At 44.2% G+C, this 15,474-nt stretch overlaps 1 pseudogene; it reads left to right on the top strand.

The window, feature by feature from the left end:
- LOC135204598 (U3 small nucleolar RNA-associated protein 14 homolog A-like) overlaps window positions 1-15,474 on the top strand; it is a 42,843-nt pseudogene that overhangs the window by 3,387 nt on the left and 23,982 nt on the right.

Below are 15,474 nucleotides of genomic sequence, written 5' to 3'. Positions count from 1 at the left end.
GTCAATCTTCGAAATATTTCGAGTTGTAAGTAAAAACTTCGAAAGGGTTTTGGGTTGTTGGCACTGCGTTGGCCACCCTTTTGATTACCCTCTGTTTAAATCTTAAAATATGGCCTTAATTTCTAACTTTGGAGAAAATACTACTACAAAAGGAGAGTAGAGGTCTTGAGCTCCTGATATCACCACCAACAACTCATGACTGATGACCATCTCCGGTTTCAGGATGTGTTAAAGTACTTTTTCGAAGGGTGGCCAAAACCTCAGTAGTCGGTGAGTTGGCCAGTCCACTCGGTTGTTTACCCTGTGTCTTTACGATCACACAATGATGGTAAAAATTGCGACCTGTGTCTTCACAATTATACAACGAAGGTAAAAAATACGACCTATGTCTTTACTATCACACAATGATGGTCAAAAATATTAGTAAAAAATCTGGTTGTAATATAATACCAAAAAACTGATGTAACAGCAGTTCCGACACAAACCCAGTATCCCAACATTACGTCGTTTCCAACGTAAACCCAAAAACCTGACGTAACAGCAGTTCCGACATAAACCCAACATCCCGACGTTACGTTGTCTCCAGCATAAACCCAAAAACCTGACTTAACAGCGGTTCTAACATAAACCCAACATCCTGATGTTACGTTGTTTCCAACATAAACCTAAAAACCTGACGTAACAGCTGTTCCGACTTAACCCCGTATCCTGACGTTAAGTCGTTTCAAACATAAACCTAAAAACCTGACAAAACAGCGATTCTGACATAAACCCAACATCCCAACGTTACATTAACCCAAAATTCCGACGTTGCACTGCCAGTTACTTATTGTTCCGACTTTTGCCGAATTTTGACCTTTTAACAGACTTCCTCCACTTTGGACAGTACTTCGTGTTGGCTATTTTTTAACAACTATGTCTTTTTATAGGTTATTTTTTTTAATACAAGATTGCAAATGGCATATTGCTTTCCAGAATTTGCATATCACTTTCCAGAAGTCACAGCTCTTTAGAAGTCATGTTCCAGAATATATACAGTATTGCTATAAGCATTTAATTTTTGATAATTCAAGTTTCACATTTGATACACGTCACTTAGAAGATATACAGGCGGTCCTCGCTTATCGATGGCTTCAGTTAATAGTGTTCCCTTATTACAGTGCTTGGCCAATGGTGTCGTTAACCAGATTTTTGGCAATGGTAAGCAATTATTGTTGCTGATAAGTGGTTAACGGTGTTATAAGCAGATTATTGGCACTTACAACGTTGTAAATGTAATTTATTATCATAATTATTAGGACTGCCGGTATAGGCTACTGTTTTTGGTTTATAAATTTTTTTAATGCTTCAGTTTCAACCAAGTAACAACTGGCATCAGGATGATGTGCTTATTTGTACTAACCTAGCTTAGGCCTATCATTTTGTAGTAGGCTGCATAGGCTGTATTTTTTGCTTCTTACTACTGTAAAATTGTCATCAGGTTAAGTTACGATAAATCAAGATCAGGTTGTAACTTGTTAAGTAAGTTATAATTTCTGCGTATTATATAATGTATGTGTATTAATGCTGTATGTGTCTGAATAAAAGCTTTATATGAATATCAGTTGATTAAACAGAAACCTTTGAGTTTGTTCTATGAGAAGTGAGAATTTAAAGTATGTAGTCTCGTTAAACTGTTTAACCCTTTGAAATTCTGGTGTGTCCCAGAACTTACCTGGGGATGACAATTGAAAAATTGACTTGATCAGGACATCAAAGGGTCGATGATGATAACCTGTATTTGTATTAATATTACGTATTTAATTTTGCAACAATTATTATTTTTATACATTCAACTTACCTGTCAGATATATACTTAGCTATTTGACTCCGTCGTCCGACAGAAATTCGAATTTCGCGCACACGCTACCGGTAGGTCAGGTGATCTGCTTACCTGCCGCTGGATGGCAGGACTAGGAACCATTCCCATGTTCTATCATATTTTTCTGTCGGCCATACTGGCAACATCGTTGTGGGTATCTCTGGCTGGATTCGTATTTTGTATCGCAATTGATCTTCGTTTGGACTTCTCGGTGACGTATTTGCATTGATTGTACTGGCATACGCGATTGTGGACCGTTTTTGGAATTTGATTTGGATTGTTCAACATGATGTCTGATTCTGGAAGTGTGGTGAGAATGTGTGTGAATGTGGGGTGTAAAGTTAGTTCGGCATCGCTTGATCCTCATACTATTTGCAAGAAATGCAGGATGTATGAATGTTCTTTTGATAATACTTGTAATGAATGCAAGGATTTGAGTGCGGAAGAATGGAAATCTCTAGCTTCATACTTGAAGAAGTTGGAAAGAGACAGGGTGAGGAGGTCTTCTTCCAAACCTTTGCCTAGTTCTGTATCTAGCGGGGTTATCAGTAATATTATACCCTCTTCTCCTTTTACTGCCCCATCTAATGTAGTACCTGCTCCTTTATTAGATCCCACAGATTCGGCATCTGAGATTGCGAATCTTAAAGCCGCCCTTCGGAAAATGGAAACCAAAATGGCGGCCATTGAAGGTAAGCAGTGTGATTATAGTGCTGTGGATAGTGATATAAGTGTCCCCAGTGCTGTGGAGGGGGCGTCTGATTGTCTCCACAACGCTCCCAGGCCTAGACCTCTTTCAAGCTCCCAAGCCCAGAGGAGAAGGAATGTCGAAAGCCGTAAGGAGGTTGTGGAGGATCCCCAACAGTCAGACGTCCCTTCGGCATTTTCTGTATCGCCACAGAATGCCAGAGAACGCTACAGAAAAAGCGTTCTGCGTGAGTGTTTCTCCTCTTCGGAGAATTCTTCTCCTTAAAGAGATTGGAGATCGGCGGATCTTTCTCGCCCCCTGAAAAGACGTTGGGATGAACCCAGGATTACTTAGAGTCCTGAGCGTTTTCAAGAGGAGGACCATTCAGTAATTAAACAAGCAAAGAAGGTTATTCCTTCCCACACAGACTTGTGGGAATCGGTTAAAGACCGATCTTCTACTCCTAGGGTAGACGATAATGAAGAAACTAACAGAATCCTTCGCACTATGCAGGATTCCATCACTTCTCTGGTGGGAGTTCTGTCAAGAGACCCTCCTAGAAGGAAAGACGCTTTCCTGCCTATAAAGAAGTCTAGGCTGTCGAGGGTTCAGACTCGCCATCAAGATTTGTCATCCTCGGACTTGGAATCGGATTCATCAGCCTTTCATAGACCGAGCAAGATCCGTTCTCCTGTCAAGCGCAAGGCGCCAGACAGGCGAGTATCTCCTGTTTGTCATGAAGCGCCAGCCAGGCACGAGGCGCCAACCAAACGCGTAGAGCCTTCCAGGCGCGAGACGCCAGACAAGAGCGTCGAGTTTTCTAAACGCGAAGCGTCAGTCAAGCGTGAAGCGCCAGCCAGACGCGAAGCTCTTCCCAGGCGCGAAGGGTTTTCTAGACGCGAGTCGCCAGTCGGGCACGTCGAGCATTCCAAGCGCAAGACGACAACCAGACGCGTGACGCCAGTTTGGATCGAGGCGCCAAGAAGGCGCGAGAATCCAGCCAGGCGCGTGATGCCTCCCAGGAGCGAGGCGCCAGGCAAGCGCGAGGACGCTGCGAGGCGCGAGACGTCAACCAGAAGCGTGACGCCTCCCAGGAGAGAGGCGCCAGGCAAGCGCGAGGACGCTGCGAGGCGCGAGACGTCAACCAGAAGCGTGACGCCTCCCAGGAGAGAGGCGCCAGGCAAGCGCGAGGACGCTGCAAGGCGCGAGACGCCAGCCAGAAGCGTGACGCCTCCCAGACGCGAGGATCCTGACAGGCGCGAGACGTCAACCAGACGCGTGACGCCGCCAAGGTTTAAAGCGTGAGCAGCCTACCAAGCGCGAGGCGCCGACTAGGCATGATCCAGTCAGGCGCGAGGCTTCTACTAGTTGTGGGGACGTTATTGTACGTAGTCCTTCCCCTACTAGAAGCATTTCTCCTAGAGCGACTTCTCTTGATAGAGAATCGATCAGGAAAGAGCGATCCCCTTCTAACCTTGACCTTGAAGAGGTTTCTGAAGAAGAAGTTTCGACCAACGAGGGACTTTCCAATTATAAAGTTTTAGCCTCGTTACTTCTCAAGGAGTTTGGGGACTCTCTTAGTCCTGCGGCTCCTCCTTCTCCGAGATCGCTGTTTTCGAGCACGAAAACCCCGAAATCCTCGGCTTTCTTAAAGATGAAGCCTGCGATTTCAATGAGAAAAGCCCTCCAGTCTTTGGATTCTTGGCTTTTATCTAAGAAGGAAACACTTAGAACTGTTTATTGCTCTCCTCCCTCCAAGCTGACAGGAAAGAGAGGTATTTGGTATAAGACGGAAGAGGCTATGGGCTTGATGCTCCCCTCGTCTGCAGATTCAGATTTCTCGAGCCTTGTAGAGTCAGTGAGAAGACGGTCTCTCAATTCGGCAAAGGCGTCCTGGAGTATGTCGGAATTAGATCAGCACCTTAAGGGAATTTTCCACGTATTAGAGGTGTTTAACTTCTTGGATTGGTCCCTTGGGGTGCTGGCTAAGAAGACGAGTGAGCCAGATTTTCTTGATCCAGAAACTTTGCACAGTGTCCTATCTTGTATGGATAAGGCTGTGCAAGATGGTTCTGGTGAGTTAGCGGCACTGTTTGGATCTGGAGTTTTAAAGAAAAGATCTCTTTACAGTTCCTTTCTGACGAAAGGAGTTTCTCCTTCTCAGAGGTCCGCTCTACTTTTCGCACCTCTGTCAGAACATCTGTTTCCTTCATCGTTAGTGAAGGATATTTCGAGATCCCTGTCAGAAAAGGCTACGCAGGACCTTCTAGTGCAATCTACAAAGAAGATTAGACCTGCAGTTCCGGCTCAGAAGAAGGTGGCTCGTACTCCAGTGGTGCCCTTTCGTGGAGCCCCCTCGACTCGATCAACTTCGAAGAGAAAGCCCTTCGACAAGCGAGGGAGGTCTTCCTTCCGCTCTTTTAAAAAGAGCAAGTAGCAGCCATGTCCTCCAAGCACAGGTAGGGGCCAGACTTCAAAACTTTGTGGAGGCCTGGTCTTTAAGAGAAGCAGATCCCTGGACTCTGTCTGTCCTACAGAAGGGTTACATCATTCCCTTCGTAGACAGACCTCCTTTAGCAACATCTCCGAAGGATTTGTCGACGAGTTACAAGGACCCTGGACTGAGAGAGACTCTCCTTCAGACGGTGGTGTCGATGAGGGACAAGAATGCAATAGAGCTAGTGCAGGATCCATTCTCCCTGGGGTTTTACAACCGCCTTTTCTTGGTTCCATAGGCTTCAGGGGGATGGAGACCCGTCCTAGATGTAAGCATCCTGAACCGGTACATGGAGAAAAAGAAGTTCTCCATGGAGACTTCAGGTTCAGTTCTGTCTTCCCTACGTCAGGGAGATTGGATGGTATCCCTGGACCTTCAGGATGCTTACTTTCATGTTCCGATTCACCCATTGTCAAGAAAATACCTAAGATTTGTTGTACAAGGACAAATCTTCCAGTTCAGGGCCTTGTGCTTCGGCCTATCAACCGCTCCTCAGGTATTTACGTATCTGATGAGGAACGTGGCCAAATGGCTTCATTTAGAAGGGATCAACATCTCAATGTATCTCGACGATTGGCTAATCCGGGCCAAGTCGGAGAAACTATGTTTGGAGGACCTACAGACTACTTTGAACCTGACAAGGACGTTAGGATTACTCGTGAACCTCGAGAAATCTCAGATGATCCCCAGTCAGAACTTAGTCTATTTGGGGATTCGGATGGATTCTTGGGTTTTCGGGCTTTTCCATCCCAGGAAAGGATTGCTCGGGGATTACAGAAAGTCTCGAGCTTCCTAGAGAAAGAACGGAGTTCGGTGAGGGAATGGTTAAGTCTTCTGGGAACCCTTTCCTCACTAGAACAGTTCATTTCTTTAGGAAGACTCCACCTACGCCCTCTTCAGTTCTACCTAAGAAGAATTTGGAGTTGGAAGAACGGGCAACTTTCAGACCCTTTCAGAATCCCTCTGGAAGTAAAGAATCATCTGAAGTGGTGGATTTTTCCCTTGGAAAAGAACGAGGGCTTGTCTCTAGAGGTTCGGAACCCAAACCTAATCTTGTTCTCAGACGCTTCAGAGAAGGGATGGGGAGCGACTCTAGGGACAAAAGAAGTATCAGGCCAATGGAGGAAGGATCAACAAGACTGGCATATAAACTCCAAAGAACTTTATGCTGTTCTCCTAGCCCTAAAAGCCTTCGAGACAGAAGTTTTAGGTCAAGTGGTACAGGTCAACTCGGACAACACCACAGCGTTGGCCTATATCAAGAAACAAGGGGGAACTCACTCTTTTTCTCTGTTCCAGATAACAAAAGAGCTGTTATATTGGACAAAAGAAAAGAATGTGACTCTCCTCACAAGATTCGTGAAAGGAGAGAAGAACATCAGAGCAGACAGGCTAAGCAGGTTAAACAAGTTCTCCCCACAGAGTGGACCCTTCACATTCAGGTGTGTCAAGCTCTGTGGTCCCTGTGGGGCAGTCCGCATATAGACCTATTTGCCACCTACCTATCCAGAAGGATAGAGAACTTTTGCTCCTTAGTGGAAGACCCGAGAGCGATAGCGGTGGATGCCATGCTGCTGGACTGGTCAGGCCTAGATGCCTACGCCTTTCCCCCCTTCAAAATGTTGGGAGTGGTTTTAAGAAAATTTGCGGCGTCAAAAGGGACGAGACTAACACTCATCGCTCCCTTTTGGCCGTCTCAAGATTGGTTCACAGAGGTACAGGAATGGACGGTGGACTTCCCAAGATCTCTTCCACACAGGAGAGATCTTCTCAAACAACCCCATTTCGAGAGGTATCCATCAAACCTCCCCGCTCTCGCTCTGACTGCCTTTCGACTATCGAAAGACTTGTCAGAGCGAGAGGCTTTTCAAGCAAAGCTTCAAAAGCAATTGCTAGGGCCCAGAGATCTTCAACTATTCGGGTCTACCAATCAAAATGGGTTGTTTTTAGAAGATGGTGTAAGAAGAATAAACTGTCCTCCTCCGATACCTCTGTGACCAACATTGCTGATTTCTTGATTTTCCTTAGGGAAGAATCTAAATTATCATTTTGTACATGAACTTTCCTGCCAGATATATACTTAGCTTACGTCTCTGACGTCAGCTAAGTATATATCTGCCAGGTAAGTATGTACAAAACTTTATTGTAAAATAACAATATCATGTTTCTACCATTAAAGGTTATCGGAGTATGCTCTCTGCTGTGTTTCGAAACAGAGGTTTGAAGATAGCAGAAGATAAAGATCTCCACGACCTTATTAGATCTTTTGAAACCTCTAAAACCATTTCTCCTCGTACTCCGAACTGGAACTTAGATGTGGTTTTGAAATTTCTATCATCAAATAGATTTGAACCTCCTCACAACGCGTCGTTTAGAGATCTAACGAGAAAATGTATTTTCTTGTTGTCTTTAGCGACTGCGAAAAGAATTAGTGAAATACACGCTCTAGATTCTCGAGTAGGATTTAAGAGTGATGCGGCAATTTGTTCTTTCCAGACTCTGTTTCTGGCCAAGAACGAGAACCCTTCAAAACCCTGGCCAAAGAGTTTTGAAGTTAAAGGACTTTCAAATCTCGTAGGAGAGGAATTAGAAAGATCATTATGTCCGGTTAGAGCCCTGAAGTTCTATTTAAAGAAGAAGAATGAACTCAGGGGATGTAAACAAAGCCTGTGGTGCGCAGTTCGGGATCCTAGTAGACCCATGTCAAAAAATGCATTAGCATTTTTTGTTAGGAGCATTATTACGGATGCTCATAGTAACTGCACTGAAGACTTTCAGGACTCTCCGAGTGAAGGCTCATGAGGTTAGAGCGGTGGCCACTTCATTAGCTTTTCAGAAGAACATGTCTTTAAAAGACATTGTGGATGCGACTTACTGGAGGTGTAATTCAGTGTTCGCATTGCACTACCTTAAGGACGTTAAAGTGACATATGAAAAGTGTTTCTCTCTGGGTCCTTTTGTATCAGCCGATCCTTAGAAAAATTTGTTGTTCTAATTTTTGATGGTACATAGATCTACCTTGTGAGACGAGTTGTTGTTTTTCTGCTGATTAGTATGCTTGGTGGCGCACGGGCGTCCTGGCTTGGGTCAGTGGGGAATCAAGAGACGTCTTACTGGCTAGATTGTACAAAAATTTTTTTTTAAATTTATTTTCAATTTTTTGTACTTTAAGTTTTTCGAATGTTTGTGATTCGAGTTTGTGGTTGTTTGCAAGAGTTAGGGGATAACTTTTTGCAATCTTAGAACTAATATGGATAGGTTGAGGTGATCGGGATCGGTGTTGTGCTCCTTGTATAGGTTCTTGTCAAGTAAGTGGATAAGCACCCATTGACATAGTCCTTCCAGGATCTGCCAAGTAAGCAGATAAGACCCCTTTGGCAGAACCACAAGAACTCTTAGCCATAGATCAATATCTCGCTGAGGCTCTTGAGACTGACTAGACTCCTGGATTGTATTCATGAAGTCTTCAGTCTAAACAGGTAGGAACCAAGGTTTTATTTATTTATTACCTACAACGATTGTTGTGATTCCTGTTTGATTCTATATTTAGCTGTCTCTGTCCCACCTCCAATGGTGTGAATCAGCTAAGTATATATCTGACAGGTAAGTTGAATGTATAAAAATGATATTGTTATGATATAATAAAGTTTTATACATACTTACCTGGCAGATATATACAATTTATACCCACCCTACCTCCCCTCAGGAGACAGGCGGTATAGATCACCTGACCTACCGGTAGCGTGTGCTCGAAATTCGAATTTCTGTCGGACGACGGAGTCAAATAGCTAAGTATATATCTGCCAGGTAAGTATGTATAAAACTTTATTGTATCATAACAATATCATTGTTAAAGTATGTACAGTATTTTTTGTTCACAAAGGGCTAGAAAATATTTTTATTTTGGGTCTAGAAAATATTTTTGTTTTGGGTCTAGAAAATATTTTTGTTTTGGGTCAGCAAGTTAAAGCTTTCATCGAGGTAGTGAGTCAGATTATAAAATATAAAAATGCAAATGTAGAACTGAATGTGAAGTCCAAACATTACATGTTTACTTGACCAGGAAAAAAGACGAAGATGATGCCAATCTGTTTCATCACTGGCCCAGTTGACTTGGCCGAGGGGTAGGACCTGGCGGGAAAGTTGACCGGAGAGGCGGAGAGCGAAGATGAAAGAGCCCACAACAACCTCCTGAGCGACATCGGCAAATTGAGCAAGAAAAAAAGGTCATCTAAATGATTTTGTTTGCTTTTGTTAGTCAGAGGACGTTATTGCTGATTACAGAATTTTTAGTCTTTGATAATGTATCAGTTCTGTTCGTTGCATATTGGAATATGTTGGTTAGATTTAAAAGGGAATTCATCATGAATTTTCAAACTTAATCAATAGTGTCATCCCTTCTGTAGTTTAGGTTTTTGTGATTTTTTCTTTCTTAAAATGTACAGAGCTCTTACTTTAATGTTTATGCCATCTCCTTTTGGCTGTATTTTGCGTCCAGAATGGGGGCAGCTCCTCGCAGTGTCCGCTTTTCAACGAGGGAAGGGGGAACTGAAGTAAACACGCAGGACATTCTTAAACGGATTGGTTTGCCAGAATTGGAAAAGACAGCTAAGAAACTGAAGACATTGTCTGTGCCTTTGGAAAAAGTTGCTGTTAAAAGGGTGTGTTTTATTACAATATAATAACATCTTTTTATCTTTTTGCCTGATTTATGCTTTAATATATTTATGGAATATTGTCAAGTTTTATTTTCTTTTTACTGTAATTTGATTGTATACATAAAATAAAAGATGGTAAATGAGGCATCTTCATTTGCTTGCCATCTAAGGATTGTAACTTCCCTGAGAAGCAGAGGTCAAATATTTTTCTCCAAATATCGAATCACCTGAAATATTTTAAGTTAAAGGCAAAACAAATTGAGTTCCATTGTTTTCTGTTCAATAGGCAAAGCGAGCAGCTGGGTACGACAAGGTTGCCTGTGAGTGCACAAACGGCGAACAGAAGAACAGCTGGCCTTTCCGTTGCAGCAACCTGACCTTCGATTATACACCGCCATTAAATCAGATGCAAAAATGCGTTCGGATTTGGAAAAAGAGGTCTATGCACTGCTTCAAGGGGCCAAACTTGTTGAAGATAAGCAGGTACTTGTTGATTTAAATATTAATACAGGCAGTCGCTGGGTTACAATGGCGGTTCCGTTCTTGAGACGCATTGTAGGCCGAAAATCGTTGTATGCCGGAACATCGTCAAAAATCCTAAGAAAACCTTACTTTTAATGCGTTGGGAGCATTAAAACCTATGTAAACTGCATTCTTATTGCATTTTTCATCCAAAAAACCTTCAAATATTGATTATTTTGCATTTTTTGAGTCATATTTCTTCTGCCGGATCAGTGTTTTAGGCATCGTAACCCTGGAACATGTGTCTTAAACCTGGAAATAATTTTCTGATAAATATAATTGAAAAGCGTTGTAACCTCAGAACGTTGTAACCTCAGAACGTTGTAAGCTGAACCCTTCATAAGCCGGGGACTTTCTGTACTGAAATTGGTTAAGAAAAAGCTGAAGAGGACCTCAGTAAAGGTTGAAAGCTCCTGTTCTGTATTTACTCCTTTAATTTTGATTGTATAACGTGGCTTTTTCTGAACCCTTTGAGACCAACACAGAATAACGTTTGCATAGCGTTGTGCCTCTTTTCACTTGAACTTGCAAACTGCTGCTTCCCGTTTCCTCGTGCTGTATTGTAGTATGTTCCTTTTAAGTTATTCTGCCATTGGCACGATGTTGATGTCAGTGTAAATTATCGTTATTATTTATTTATTTAATTTTTCCAGTAAAAAGTGATATTCATCTCTGCAGTTCTTGAGAAAAATGATATTGTTAAACTACAATAAAGTTTTGTACATACTTACCTGGCAGATATATACATAGCTATAGTCCTCCGACGTTCCCGACAGAATTTCAAAATCTCGCGGCACACGCGACAGGTAGGTCAGGTGGTCTACCTTACCCGCCGCTGGGTGGCGGATGTACGAACCACTCCCGTAAGCTTGTCAGATTTTTCTCTTCCACCTGTCTCCTGAGGGGAGGCTGGGCGGGCCATTAATCGTATATATCTGCCAGGTAAGTATGTACAAAACTTTATTGTAGTTTAACAATATCATTTTTGTACATGAACTTCCCTGACAGATATATACATAGCTGATTGGCACCCTTGGTGGAGGGTAAGAGACAGCTCAATAATACAGGTAAGACGGGAAACAACTAATGTTGTAGGATATAAAAAACCTTGGTTCTCACCTTTTCAGGATGAAGACTTCATAGATACTATCTCTGAGTCTGCATTGCCTGGAGAGCTACAGCTAGGACGTGACCTGATGCTGAAAGACTCTCGGATCTACCACTGGGATATGTGATCCCCTATTGTGGTAGAATCCAAGTCGGATGCTGTTAGAGGGACCTTGTCCGCTTACCTAACAGATCCTTACCACTACCTCTGCAAGGAGCCAAAACCCACCAGACCACCTAACCAAAATACAAAGGGTTAATACTACGACAAAAAGAGGTGCCTCCTGCAACCTCTTTCAGACAACCAAAAAACAACAATATAAAATATAGGGTAACATATAAAAAATTTACACAGGATAAGTTTCAGCTCCCTGCCCCAGCACCGAATCCGCCGATACAAAAGGACCCAAGGCGAAGCATTTATCATATGTGATTTTTACATCACGTAGGTAGTGGTTTGCGAAAACCGATTGGCATCTCCAAAAAGTCGCCTCCATCAAGTTCCGCACAGACATATTTTTTCTGAATGCAAGCGAAGTTGCGATGGCTCTCACCTCGTGAGCTTTCACTTTCAGTAGTCTAAAATGGTCTTCCTTACAGGCAACATGTGCCTCTGTAATAAGGCTTCTCAGAAAAAAGGAAAGAGCATTCTTCGACATGGGCCGAGTGGGGTCCTTTACGGAGCACCAAAGTACATCTTGATTAGCCTTAAGTTGTTCCTTCCTCTTAAGGAAATACTTCATAATTCTCATAGGGCAAAGAGTTCTTTCAGGCTCTTCCCTACTAGAAAAGATAAACTACGAACTTCAAAGCTCCTGGGCCAAGGGCGTGATGGGTTTTCATTCTTTGCAAGGAAACTTGGAAGAAACGAACACACCATAGAATCTTCCTTAAACCCTACCTTGCCCTCAATAGCTTGGAGCTCACTCACTCTTTTAGCTGTAGCTAGGGCCAAAAGGAAGATAGCCTTCTTCGTCAAGTCCTTGAAAGAGGCTAAGCCAGGAGGTTCGAATCTAGACGATCCAAGGAATTGTAGGACTACGTCTAGATTCCAGTTCGGTACTTACATGAGGACGCTTAATGGTTTCAAATGATCTAATAAGATCATGCAGGTCCTTATCATCGGATATATTTAAGCCTCTATGCCGAAATACCGCCGCCAACATACTGCGGTATCCTTAATAGTTGATACAACCAGATGACATTCTTCTTTGAGGAAAATAAGGAAATCCGCAATTTGGGTCACAGAGGTACTGGAAGAGGAAATGTTCTTCCTCTTGCACCAACGTCTGAAGACATCCCACTTTGACTGGTATACCACGCAAGGTGGAAGGTCTCCTCGCTCTTGCGATTGCTTTAGCAGCTGCTGCTGAAAAGCCTTTCGCTCTGACCAAACTTTGGACAGTCTGAAACCAGTCAGACTGAGAGCGAGGAGATTTTTGTGGTACCTGTCGAAGTGGGGTTGTCTGAGTAGATCGCTCCTTAGCGGGAGCGATCTTGGGAGGTCCACCAACCATTCCAGTACCTCTGTGAACCATTCTTGGGCCGGCCAAAAGGGAGCGATTAAGGTCATTCTCGTTGAATCGGACTCTACGAACTTCTTGATAGTTAGCCCCAGGATCTTGAATGGGGGGAAACGCGTAGACGTCGAGTCCGTTCCAGTCTAGAAGAAGAGCATCTATTGCTACTGCCTCTGGATCCGATATCGGAGAGCATAAGGATCCAGCCTCTTGTTCTTTGACGTGGCAAAGAGGTCTATGTGTGGCCTGCCCCATAACTTCCACAGGCTCTGGCATACATCCAGATGAAGAGTCCACTCTGTGGGAAGGACCTGATCTTTCCTGCTGAGGAGATCTGCTCTTACATTCCTTTCTCCTGCACGAACCTGGTGAGAAGCTTGATTCCTCTTTCTTCTGCCCACAGAAGAAGGTCTCTTGCTGTCTCGTACAGGGAGAAGGAATGCGTCCCCCCCTGTTTCCTGATGTATGCCAGAGCTGTAGTGTTGTCCGCGTTGACCTGCACTACCGATCTTCTGACTTTGGGCTCGAAAGCCTTCAGAGCCAACCACACAGCCATCAACTCCTTTCTGTTGATGTGCCAGGCTACCTGGTCCCCCACCCAGGTACCTGACACTTCGTTGGTTCCCAGAGTTGCACCCCACCCCATGTCCGACGCGTCGGAGAACAACACCAGGTTGGGGGTCTGTGATTGAAGAGACAGTCCCTTCGCAAAGAGGTTGGGATCTGTCCACCATAAGAGATGTTTCTTGATGTCCTGGGATAACGACAGGGAGAACGTCAAATCCTGAGAACGACGACTCCAATTCCGATGAAGAAAGAATTGGAGCGGTCTCAGGTGCAACCTTCCTAGGGAAACGAATTGCTCCAGAGAGGAGTAGTGTCCCCAGCAGACTCATCCCTCCCTCACTGTGCATACTTCTTTCCCATAAGAAGGTTGTTACTCTCTCTAATCCTCGGGCTATCCTTTCCTGCGAGGGAAAAGCCCGAAAACTCAGAGAGTTCATCTGTATCCCGAGATACACACACTCTTGCTCGGGAATTAGTGATGACTTCTTGAAATTGACGAGAAGTCCCAAAGCCTTCGTCAATTCTAAGGTTACTTGTAAGTCCTTCAAACAACGATCTTCTGAATTGGCCCTTATTAGCCAATCGTCGAGGTACATGGATATCCTCACCCCTTTCAAATGAAGCCATTGAGCTACATTCCTCAAAATCCCCGTGAACACTTGAGGGGCCGTCGAGAGGCCGAAACACAGAGCCCTGAACTGAAAAATTTTCCCCCCCATCATGAATCTGAGAAACTTCCTCGAGGAAGGATGGATCGGGTACGTGGAAGTAAGCGTCCTGTAAATCCAAGGAAACCATCCAGTCCCCTGGACGAAGTGCTGCCAGCACTGATGAAGGCGTTTCCATCGTGAACTTCTTCTTTTCTACGAAGAAGTCAGGGCGCTTACATCCAACACCGGTCTCCATCCCCCTGAGGACTTCGGAACTAGGAAAAGGCGGTTGTAGAAGCCCGATGAATGATGGTCTGTCACTAGTTCGATAGCCCCCTTCTCCAGCATCTGATCTACTGCTAGATGGAGAGCTTGATTCATGATGGGGTCTCTGTACCTGGCCGTCAGTTCCCTTGGGATGGTCGTCAAGGGAGGTCTTTCGACGAAAGGGATGAGGTAACCTCTCCTCAAAATAGAAAGGGTCCAAGGATCCGCCCCTTTTTGGGCCCAGACTTCTGCAAACTCTAAGAGTCTGGCGCCCACCGTTGTTTGAAGGGGACTTGCAGTTATTTGGGGGCTTTAACAGACTTGGTTCGAAAGTCTTACCCCTTCTTGAAGGTCTACGACCTCTAAACGTAGAGGTGTTCTTGATGACGATGCCCCTCGAAAGGGTTCTCGAACACTTGCTTTTTCCTTCTTAGCCTTGGTAGGGGAAGGAAGGGCGAGGTTTTCTTGCCGACTGTGCCAAAGGTCCTGGGTGGCTTTGGCCGAAAGTGACCTCGAAATGTCCTGCACTCGATGTTTCGGGAACAACTGAGTAGACAGAGGAGCAAACAGCAAAGAAGACCTCTGAGCATGGGAGACCGACTTCGTTAAGAAGGAACAATAAACCGATCTCTTCTTCACGATCCCGGCCCCATAAAGGGAGGCGATTTCACTCGCTCCGTCTCTTATGACTTGTCCATACAAGACAAAACAAACCACACATAAGATCATCTGGTGAAATTGACTCTGGCACTTCAATTTTCTTGGCTAGGACTCCCAACGACCAATCAAGGAAGTTAAATACTTCTAGCACTCTAAACATACCTTTGAGCAAATGATCCAATTCATTCATTGCCCAAGTCGTCTTAGCAGAGTTAAGGGCAGTTTCCTTGTCGAATCTACCAGCGCCGAAAAATCCGAATCAGCCGAAGACGGTAGACCCAATCCTAAGGGCTCTCCTGTTTCGTACCAGAAAACCAGCGCGTCCTGATAACTTCGAAGGAGGAAAAGCGAACATCGTTTTCCCCGCTTCTTCTTTGGAAGCCATCCAGGAACCAAAACTCCTCAGTGCCTTCTTCATAGAAAGAGTTGGCTTCATCCTCACACAAGAAGAACTCTTCGCTGTCTTCGCCGTTGAAA

The sequence above is a fragment of the Macrobrachium nipponense genome, chromosome 47 (assembly GCF_015104395.2).
Source record: "Macrobrachium nipponense isolate FS-2020 chromosome 47, ASM1510439v2, whole genome shotgun sequence".
Classification (NCBI taxonomy): Eukaryota; Metazoa; Arthropoda; class Malacostraca; order Decapoda; family Palaemonidae; genus Macrobrachium; species Macrobrachium nipponense.
The sequence above is the reverse complement of the archived record's forward strand: the minus strand, read 5'-3'. Positions and strand labels throughout refer to the sequence as shown.